Source organism: Nicotiana tomentosiformis, chromosome 3 (assembly GCF_000390325.3).
Source record: "Nicotiana tomentosiformis chromosome 3, ASM39032v3, whole genome shotgun sequence".
NCBI classification, from domain to species: domain Eukaryota; kingdom Viridiplantae; phylum Streptophyta; class Magnoliopsida; order Solanales; family Solanaceae; genus Nicotiana; species Nicotiana tomentosiformis.
This window is the reverse complement of record NC_090814.1, coordinates 150390878-150401977: the sequence shown is the minus strand read 5'-3', so window position 1 is coordinate 150401977 and position 11100 is coordinate 150390878. Positions and strand designations below refer to the sequence as shown.

Sequence of the window (11100 nt, the reverse complement as noted above, 5' to 3'; positions counted from 1 at the left end):
CATATCACTTGATCATTAATGTATTTATGAAAAACATTTGTGGTCTCATTTATTAATTTAATATAAACACCGAATACAGATAATTTTCACTCCAAAATTATTAGCGACTCGATTTTGAAGTGCATTAAACTAAAAAAATCTCCGGTTTCAAATCATGATTCTCGTAACAACTCAACTAGGAAATTGAAAGAATACTGTGAAGAAGGCAGTAGAAATTTTTTCTGTATATTTCATTCAATTGTTGTACAACTATTTATACAGATAAAAGGAATCAAAATTAATTATGCTACTGTACAAGTGTATTATTTCTATTTGTATAGTCCTCACTAACTATCCAACTGTGCAAGAATATAAAAATAAATTCTCTGTACTGTCACGTGCTCACATGCACAAAAATAAGAATCCTAAGTCTACAGCTGTGTTGAATCAACGGTGTTGATTAAAGGAGTCCTTAAGAGATGAACGTTTGGGATTAAAACCTTTGCTCTGAATTGGATGGCTGAGATCTATTAATTTGTGAGAGAATAAAAGACTTTGGTTGTTCCAACCAAAGTCTTTTTCATTTGGACCAAAACCTAAATCCTTTATATCGTCTAAAATCTTTCCCTCGTTTTCTTCTGTATCTAAGATTGCCATGGTGGATGTTGAATAATCAGCTCCAACTCCCCCCTCCCCCAAGTTTGAGGGGGTATGAACCACTCCCAACTTGCCAATAATGGAGCTATGAGCGGGTCCAGCCAAGGGCTTTGTGAAAATGTCCGCCAACTGAGATTTGGACTGAATGTAAGAGAGTGAGATGATTCCGGCCAAAAATTGCTGCCGGACAAAGTGACAATCCAATTCCACGTGCTTGGTACGCTCGTGAAAGACTGGGTTCTTGGCGATGTGAATAGCCGCTTCACTATCGGAGAAGAGATTGACGGGAAAGGAAGGGGAAACAGATAGGTCATTTAATAAACGTACCAACCAGGTAATTTATGCTGTAACTCTTCTCATTGAGCGATACTCTGCTTCAGCAGAGGAAAGAGAGACTGAAGATTGTTTCTTTAATTTCCAAGAAACAGGAGTTCCTCCCAAGCTGATGAAAAATCCACTAATAGATTTCTAAGATTGAGGTCAAGATCCCCAATCGGAATCACAGACAGCCAGCAACTGGTAATCAGATCTTGAATTTAGAAATAAGCCCAAATCAGGATCTTTGAGGAGGTATTTGAGATAGTGATAGGCAGCATCTAGGTAAGGCTGGCGAGGCGTTTGCATGAACTGGCTGAGGTGCTGCACAGCAAAGGAGAGATCCAGTTGAGTATGGGTGAGGAAATTTAATTTTCCCAATAGTCGACGATAAAAGGTGGGATCTTGAAGCAAAGTGACTTGTTCTGAACGAAGCTTCTGAGTGGGATCCAAAGGAGAAGAAGTTGGTCTCATTTGCATGCAGTCAAACTCAGACAAGAGATCTAAGGTATAATGTTTTTGAGCCAAAATGATTCCTTGCTTTTCTCTGATGATTTCAAACCCCAAAAAATAATGTGCTTCCCCTAGATCCTTGATTTTGAACTCAGAATCAAGAAAATTTTTAAGTTCTGTCTGCTCATTGGAGTCATTCCCTGTGATTAGAATGTCATCAACGTAGACAGCAACTATAGTAGTTTTCCCTGCTGATTTCTTAAAAAATAAAGAGTAATCATTTAGAGAATGTGAATACCCTTTGAAATTCAGGGTTGCGGTAAGCCTTGCATACCATTGTCGTGAGGCTTGTCGTAACCCATATAGAGATTTTTTCAAAAGGCAAATATGATTGGGTGAAGGTGGTGATGTTCCTGCTGGGAATTTCATGTATACTTCTTCCTGCAAATCTCCATGTAGGAAGGCATTGTTCACATCCAATTGTGATACCTTCCATCCTTTCTTTACTGCAATAGCAAGAAGACATCTGATTGTTGTCATCTTGACAGCTGGAGAAAAGGTCTCAGTGAAGTCTATACCTTTTCTTTGTGTGTCTCCCCTAATAACCAAGCGAGCCTTGAACCTTTCCAAAGAACCATCTGTTTTATACTTTACTCTATAGACCCACTTGCAGGGAAGGGCTTTCTTCCCAGTAGGTAAAGGAACTACTTCCCAAGTTTTGTTCAAATCAAGAGCTTCCAATTCCTTAGCCATGGCCTCTTGCCATCCTGGATGCAACATGGCCTGTGAATAAGAGGTAGGTTCTGTGAGGTATGAAGTTGAGTTAATTAGATATTGGTTGGCAAATAAAAGGGCTGTAAAGGGTATCACATTAGGTTAAATTGGTTCCATGAAACAGGAGTTAGTTAGATCAGCTAGGAATACTGAATTGCAAACATAGTCTTGTAGATATGCTGGTATGTTATGTGTTCTGGTGGACTTCCTGATTTCTGGTAGAGTTGTGGGTAAAGAGGAATGAGAAGTTGATCTTGAGTAAGGAGTAGAGGGTGATTGAGGTGTGATAGGTATGTTATGGTTGATGGATTGGGATAGTGATTGAGAATCTTCCATGGATGTGGCAGAAATATGATGAATATGGTCTGAAAGAGGAACATATTTTGTGGTTGATGGAATAGGAAAGATGGAGCATGGAGTTAGGTTGTTAGAGGCAAGAGGGTATTTATTTTCATAAAATTGAACATCCCTGGACACTGTCACTCTTTTTGTATTCAAATCCAGAACCTTATACCCTTTTTGCCTCAAAGGGTATCCCAGAAACACACAAGGCTTACCCCTGAGATCAAATTTTCCTCTCCCAGCAGACAGAGTAGATACATAGCAAAGACAACCAAAACATTTGAATGAATCATAGGATGGTTGTTGTTTGAACAACACAAAGTAAGGTGAGTTTCCTTTGAGTACCTTAGAAGGTAGCTTGTTGATAAGATAAGTAGCAGTCAGCACACATTCTCCCCAATAGATCAGAGGAAGTTTAGACTGAAATAGCAAAGCTCTTGCAATTTCCAAAAGATGTCTATGCTTCCTCTCAACCACCCCATTCTATTGAGGTGTTCCCACACATGATGTTTGGTGCAGTATTCCTTGTGAAGCAAGGAAAGCTGCTTCTTGAGAACCTTTGCCAAGTTCAAATGCATTGTCTGTTCTCAACTTCTGCACCTTCATCCCAAATTATCTTTCTACCATTGTAAAAACGTTTTCCAGAAGACCAAAAGCATTGCTTTTGGTACTCATGAGAAAAGCCCAAGCTCCTCTACTGTAGTCATCCACAATAGTTAAGAAATATTTGAAACCATTATAAGTGGTTACTTTGTAGGGTCCCCAAACATCAATATGAATTAACTCAAAAGGCCTTTTTGTTTTAATTTGACTTAGAGTAAAAGGAATTCTGGTTTGCCTAGCTTTAGGACAGATATCACAGAAATATTCAAACTTAGAGGGTAAAGAGATAAAACTGAGATGTTTCATTGATGAAAAAGGCAAATGCCCCAATCTAACATGTCAAAGGCTTATATCTGATACTACATTTGCTGAGAAAGGAAAAGAAACTGATAATTCACTAAAGACATTTTGATTTGAGGAAGAAGTTGACTCTGCTTTTGTTCTATTCCTAACTTGACTTGGCTACAAGAGGTAAAGACATTCCCTAGCTTCACCAAAAACTTGTGCCCTCTTCATTAAAGGGGCCTGCAGGAAACAATAAGTAGAAGTGAAAAAGAGGATTGACTGAAATTGCAAACAAAATCTGTCAACAGATAATAAGTTGTATCTGAAACTAGGCACGTGTAATACATTTTCCAGGATGTAATCAGGTAGAACAACAATCCTTCCTATGTGAGTGACTGTGACTTTGAATGAATTAGGTAAGTTTATATTCAAGGGAACTGATAAAGCTGTTAAAGAAACAAAGGCATTTGAGTCAAAACACATGTGTTCAGAGGCCCCAGAGTCAATAATCCATGTACTAGAATTAAAAATTGAAAAACAAGTTCCTGAATATCTTGCAATAGTACCAGCAACATCATTGGCATTGATTTCTGCTCCTGAATTTTCTGTGTCTGCAACTTTGACTTGTTTGATCAGTTGTATCAGGTGAGAAAACTGATCTTGTGATAGGTGTTGATTGATCATTTCACTCTGATTAGCATTGTTATGTTCTGTTTGTTCCATTTGAAATGCTCCATTTCCCCTGATTTATATTTGATTTCCCTTTGTGAACTCAAAGTCTTCTGGATATCCAATTATTCTATAGTAATCATTCACAGTGTGTCCAACCTTTTTACAATGACTACAGGAAACATTAGGATTAAACTTGCTTTTCTTTCCTTTGAAAGTTGAATTCCTCTGAATAGAACTGTTGGTTCCCTTTTGCATGTTGTTTCCAAATTTTGGATACTGTGTACTTCCTTTTTGAGTCTGCTTTTCTCCTCTTTGTGCAAAGTTGTTTTGGTTTGTGACCATAAAAGCTGAGGAATCAGGACAGATGAGTGGATTGGCAAAGATCTCTCTCTGGCTTTCATCTAGTAGCACAAGAGAGTATGCATGATTTATGTTTGGTAAAGGATTCATCATGAGAATAATTCCTCTAGCTTGTCCATAACTGTCATTCAAACCCATAAGAAATTGAATGAGTCTCTCATCTTCTAGTGATTTTTCTAGCCTTTGTTTCCCTTCACACACACAAGCAACTTCATTTCACATCACAATTTAGTGAATCCAACTCATCCCATATTCATTTGAGTTTTGTGAAATAGCTTGCTATGTCATTTGTCCCTTAGACTAATCATGACAATTCCTTTCGTAGGTGATAAATCTTAGCTCCATTCGACTGGTCAAATCTGTATTCTAAACTGGTCCATAGGTCCTTAGCAGATTTTGAGTATATGACACTATCCCCTATGTCCTTGGATAGTGTGTTGAGTAGCCAAGATGTGACCATATCATTGCATCTACTCCAGGGCTGGAAGTCCTTCGAATCAGCAGCTGGAGCAGGGCAAGCACCATTAATAAAGCCTATTTTGTTCTTGGCTGACAGGGCTATGAGCACTGACTTTCTCCATCCTTGAAATCCTCTACCATCAAAGGCAGAATTGACAAGCGACATTCCTGGGGCATCAGAGGAATGAAGGAAGTAAGCATGATTGGAATCGATGGTGGATACTGCACCAGTGGTGGCTTGAGTGATAGTTGCTTCAGTGTTATTAGCCATGATTCAAGAGTTACACAGAGCAAGCAAAGAAGGAGATGATGGATCGAGCTTCTATTGCTCTGATACCATGAAAGAATACTGTGAAGAAGGCAGTAGAAAATTTTTCTGTATATTTCATTCAATTATTGCACAGCTATTTATACAGATAAAAGGAATCAAAATTTGTTATGCTACTGTACATGTGTATTATTTCTATTTGTCTAGTCCTCACTAACTATCCAACTGTGCAAGAATATAAAAACAAATTCTCTGTACTGTCACGTGCTCACATGCACAAAAATAAGAATCATAAGTCTACAGCTGTGTTGAATCAACAATGTTGATTAAATGAGTCCATAAGAGATGAACGCTTGTGATTAAAACCTTTGCTCTGAATTGGACGGTTGAGATCTGTTAATTTGTGAGAGAATAAAAGACTTTGGTTGTTCCGACCAAAGTCATCTTCATTTGGACCAAAACCTAAATCCTTTCTCTCGTCTAAAATCTTTCCCTCGTTTTCTCTAAGATTGCCATGGTGGATGTTGAATAATCAGCTCCAACAGAAATAGATATCAGCTGCAGAGAAAATATCACATGTATTAATTTATTTTATTACATGTTCGAACGGAGACAAAAAATGAGAAAAGAAAGCAACAACAAATTGCTGTATCTATCAATTTATTATAGACGTATGAAAATGGCAAGAACGGGAAACAATTTCACACAAGGAAAGTGTTAGGCATGTGCATGGAATAGTAAACTTGGCAGTTGGCACGGGGATGCGTGTGGAAAAAAAATTTGTGTCAACAATAATGGCGTAGGAACTTGCTTTTGGCTAAACGTGCAAGCTATATATGGCTGATTCATTCTACTATCTAAACGTATGAAATTACACAGATGATTCCCTAAATAATACTTGAATTATACCAAAAGTAAACCATTCCACAGTAGAAATAAAGGTGAATTTGAAAATATTATTGCATAATATTAGGTAATGCATATAATTCGAATCGAAATTAAGCAATATGTTATTGACCTTGTAAATCTATCCTTGATTAGAAAATTGACCGTATTGCCATTTTATACTATATATTAATTAATTTTACCATGAAACGAATAACATCAACTATTTTTAGAAAATCAATTCTGCTTGTACAGAAGGTGGCACTGGTGATGAGGAAGGAAGTCATTTTCATGGCCCAATAATAGTGACCAAAAATAGCAAGGCAAGTTTATATAGACCGACGATATAATAATTCTTTACAATATTAGATCATCCAAAGTATATATATCTATATCTATCTATATCTATATTATTATAAAAGCATGAATACAATGTCGGTTTACAAAAATAACCTTATAATTTTAAGCATAATAACTCATAATAAAAGGACATAACCGGAATTCTAGATATTAGCCTTATAATCCTATTAGTTTTAGGACATAATACTACACGTTATAAATCCTACATGATTACCTTTAAAAATCCTATTAGTATAATTATTTTCGGGTTGTCTAATTCATATAAATTTGAACAAGTAAATATATTTAAACATGTAATCATATTACTTTTAGGATATACTTATTAGAAATTCTTATTACCAATTTAATTTGAAAACGTATTATAATGTCCTATTACTAATTTAATTTGAGAATGTATTATATTGCCCAAATCCATTTAGAAAAATGAGAGCCTATATTATTATAAACGCATAAATACAATAGTAATATATCAAAATTGCCCTAAAATATTAAACGGAAGAACTCATAGGGAAAGGACATAACTGCAATAACCTATTTTTTGGACTACAATATCTTCTATGCTAATTTTTAATATTTAAAATTTTAAATTAATAAAATTTTATCTATTAAATTCTTATTTCAAATATATATGAAGGCTTAATAAAATCAGTTTTATAAGAATCCTCCGTATTGGCAATACATGACCACTACATAATGTTCAATACGAAGAAAAAATAAAAGTAATATTAAATAAAATGCATAAAGAGTTAAAATTGATGGGAAAAAATACCACCACGATAATATAATTTATATTATATTTGAACTATTTTCCTACTCAAATAATATTTTTTTATCAATATTTTGTGTAATATTAAAAAATATCCAATTATTAAACAACAACTAAGAAAATATTTAAGAATATAAATTTGTGAGAAAGAGAAAAAAAAATATGGTTTGTAAGAGTCAATACCATTAATGATTCTACAAATATAAAAATCTAAAAGTGAAATGTCATATCAATCTTTTACTCTTTGAAAATAAAATTTATGGTGGATAATATTATAATTAAGATTAAATATTCAAAATAAGAGATGGACTAATATTAAAATCTGAATCAAGATAGAATAAATTATATTTTATGTTAAAACCAAATAATTAAATCTTTTAATCAATTATTTAGCAAGAGAATCCAATTCAATTATTTTTTAAATTCATCATATGAGTAAAATTCTTATTCAAGTTTAAAACAAATCTCAGGGTACATAAATTTATTCCATAAAAGAGCACTAGGATCATGTAGGAAAGTCTAATAAAATCAATTTCATAAGAATCATCCGTATTGGCAATACATTACCACTCCATAATGTCCAAATACCAAGAAAAAAATAAAATAAATATAAATGAACTGCATAAAGTGTTGAAATTGAGAAAAAAATACCCTCACGATAATATATTTTTATATTATATTTGAACTATTTTTCTGCTCAAATAATATTTTTTAATCAATTTTTTGTGTAATATTGAAAAATACCCAATTATTAAACAGCAACAAAGAAAATATTAAGAATATAAATGTGTGAGAAAGAGAAAAAATGGTTAGTAAGAGTCAATACCACTAATGATTCTATAAACATAAAGATCTAAAAGTGAAATGTCATATCAATCTTTTACTCTTTGAAAGTAAAATTTATGGTGGATAAAATTATAATTAAGATTAAATATTCAAAACAAGAGATGAACTAATATTAAGATTTGAATCAATATAGAATAAATTATTTTTATGTTAAAACTAAATAATTAAATATTTTAATTAATTATTTAGCAAGAGAATCAAATTCGATTATTTTTTAAATTCATCATATGAGTAAAATTCTTATTCGAGTTAAAAATAAAAATCTTAGGGTACACAAATTTATTCTATAAAAAGAGTGTTAGAACAAAAAGTAAAAAGGTTAGTATATTATTAAAAATCAAAATGATATACAAGTGTGTGAGGAAGCACAGTCAAAGCTAAATCCTAAACAAGAATAAGCTTTCAAGACTATATTATAAAGTGTCGACTCTGCTATAATGGAATTATTCTTTGTAGATGCCTCCAGCGAAATCGAAATAATATTTCCATGTCATGCATTACTTGCAAATATCATATCAAGAGGCATGACAATTGTAATGATCCAACCAGTCATTTTAACTTTTAGAACCTCGTTTCCTAAAGATAAAACTTTCCGTATGTGCTTGTAATAATTTATGATTTGTGGGGATGGTTGGTTCGGGATTTGAAAGTGTTTGGAGTGAAATCGGAACACTTGGTTCCTTAAGTTGGCCTTAAAGTGTTAAGTTTGACTTCGGTCAACATTTTGAGAAAACGATGCCGGAATAGAATTTTGATAATTCCAACAGTTCCGTATGGTGATTTTAGACTTAGGAGCGTGTTCGAAATTTTATTTGGAAGTCCGTAGTTAAATTAGGCTTGAAATGGCTAAAAATAAGAATTTAAGTTTGGAAGTTTAACCGATGAGTTGACTTTTTGATACCGGAGTCGTAATCCAGTTCCAAAAATTTTTATAATTCCGTTATATAATTTATGACTTGTGTGTAAAATTTGAGGCCAATCGGAGTTGATTTGATAGGTTCCGACATCGAATGTAGAAGTTGAAAACTCTTAGTTTCATTAAGCTTGAATTGAGGTATGATTCATGGTTTTAGCGTTGTTTGATGTGATTTAGAGGTTCGACTAAGTTCGTATGATATTTTAGGACTTGTTGGTATATTTGGTTGAGGTCCCGAGGGCCTCGGGTGAGTTTCGGATGGTTAACGGATCAAAAGTTGGACTTAAAAAACTGCTACAATTTTTCCTTCTGCTGTATATTCTGGGCTGTGATCGAGCCCTAGATCGAACCCAGATATCGAGCCCACGATCGAGGCCTGAGTCGAAGCCAGGGACGGGGCTCAGTATCGAAGCCACGATCGAAGGCAAGGCTCGAGGGCCATGATCGAAGGCAAGGCTCGAGGGCCAGGATCAAGACCCAAGCTCGAACTTGATCGAGGCCATGACCATGTCCCAGGCTCGAGGCCTGATCGAGGCCATGACCAGCTCCCAAGATCGAGCTCCTTGATCGAGCTCCCAAGATCGAGCTCCCTGAGATCGAACTCCCCTGATCGAGCTCCTTGATCGAACTCCCAAGATCAAGCTCCCTGAGATCGAGCTCCCGAGATCGAGTTCCCCTGATCGAGCTCCTTGATCGAACTGGACAGAGCTGTAAGTTATAAAAACAGAGGACATTCGTCCCATTTGCCATTTTTGACGAACTTGAGCTTGAACAGACGCGACTTTTGACAGATTTTCGAGGGAAAAATATTGGGGTAAGTGATTCTAACTCGGATTTGGTCTACATATACAAGTATATCATTGTTTTCACCATAAATTAGTGTTTTGAGATTTAAATTTGGGAAATTTTTAGAAATCTCATAGAAACGAATTTTTGAGATTTCGGTATCGATTCGGAGTCAGATTTGAGTAAAACTGGTATGGTTGGACTCATAATTGAATGGGTTATCGGATTTCATAACTTTTGCGGGATTCCGAGACATGGGCCCCACAGACGAATTTTTAATTATTTTCGGGATTTTTATTAGAAATGTAGTATTTTCTTATAGAATTGATTCCTATAATTTTTAGTGATTGTATCTAATTATTTTGGCTAGATTCGAGCCAGACAAAGTTGGATAATCGTGGAAAAGGCCTTATAGTGGATTAAATTGGAGCAAGACGAGGTAAGTCTCTTGTCTAATCTTGTGAGGAAAAAATTACTCCATAGGTGATTAAATTAATAATGGTTGTTAATTGTGGGGGCTACGTACGCACGAGGTGACGAGAGTCCGTACATAGCTACTATTAATGCTAAAGCCCGGGTAGTTTAGGATACAAAGCATGAATTACTTGTGTAAATTATATTCTTTATTTAATTGAATTATTTGATATATAAATTGTGAATTGTTAGGAAATATAATAAAGATGAAAATTTCATATGCTTAATTTTCTGTTTAAATTAATTAAATGTTTAAAAAAATTGTTCATCCTCCCGAATTTATCTTATAATGAATATACTCTCCTTCTGGAGGTACATAAGAAAATGTCCTCATTTCTTGTGGAGCGGGCCGAACGCCTCGACAGGATAGATGCATCTATGGATCGCGCCGCACGTCCCTCGGCAGTGTACACGACACTCTGGATCGGGCCGTACGTCCCCGGCAGAAATCGTGCTTAATAATAATAATTACACGATACTTTAATAATTTATTTTAGCTTGTGAAGCTAGTTAATAAATTGAAAAATCCTTGGAATTTAATGAATTATTATTCTTGCTTGTTAAGGAATTAATTGTTACTCCTGTAAATGAGATTTAATTGATAAATTGGAAATTATTTGAATTGAAGAAATTTAATTAATATATTGAGAATTTTTACATTGGAAGGAATTTGATTATTTCCGCTGATTAAATAAATTATCGTAAATTCTGTAAATCATGCTGATTTAAATATCCTAATTTTATTTCAGTTATTATTATTGACCCATAGTGAATGTCAAAGTCGGCCATCTCGTCTCTACCACTTCGAGATTAGGCTTGATATTTACTGGGTACACGTTGTTTACGTACTCATACTACACTTGCTGCACTTTTTGTGCAGGATTTGAGACAGGTACTAGT

General features: G+C 34.6%; 2 long non-coding RNA genes across 2 annotated transcripts; one reads left to right on the top strand and one right to left on the bottom strand.

Annotated features, from left to right (window-relative positions):
- The first annotated feature begins 574 nt into the window (after positions 1-574).
- On the top strand, positions 575-5258 carry LOC117275559 (uncharacterized). The gene is made up of 2 exons (XR_004505734.2): positions 575-1459; positions 4823-5258. It is a non-coding gene; the product is annotated as an uncharacterized lncRNA (long non-coding RNA).
- Positions 3403-4827, bottom strand: LOC117275560 (uncharacterized). The gene is made up of 2 exons (XR_004505735.2): positions 3975-4827; positions 3403-3648 (listed from the first exon to the last, which is right to left on the bottom strand). It is a non-coding gene; the product is annotated as an uncharacterized lncRNA (long non-coding RNA).
- Positions 5259-11100: the final 5842 nt, after the last annotated feature.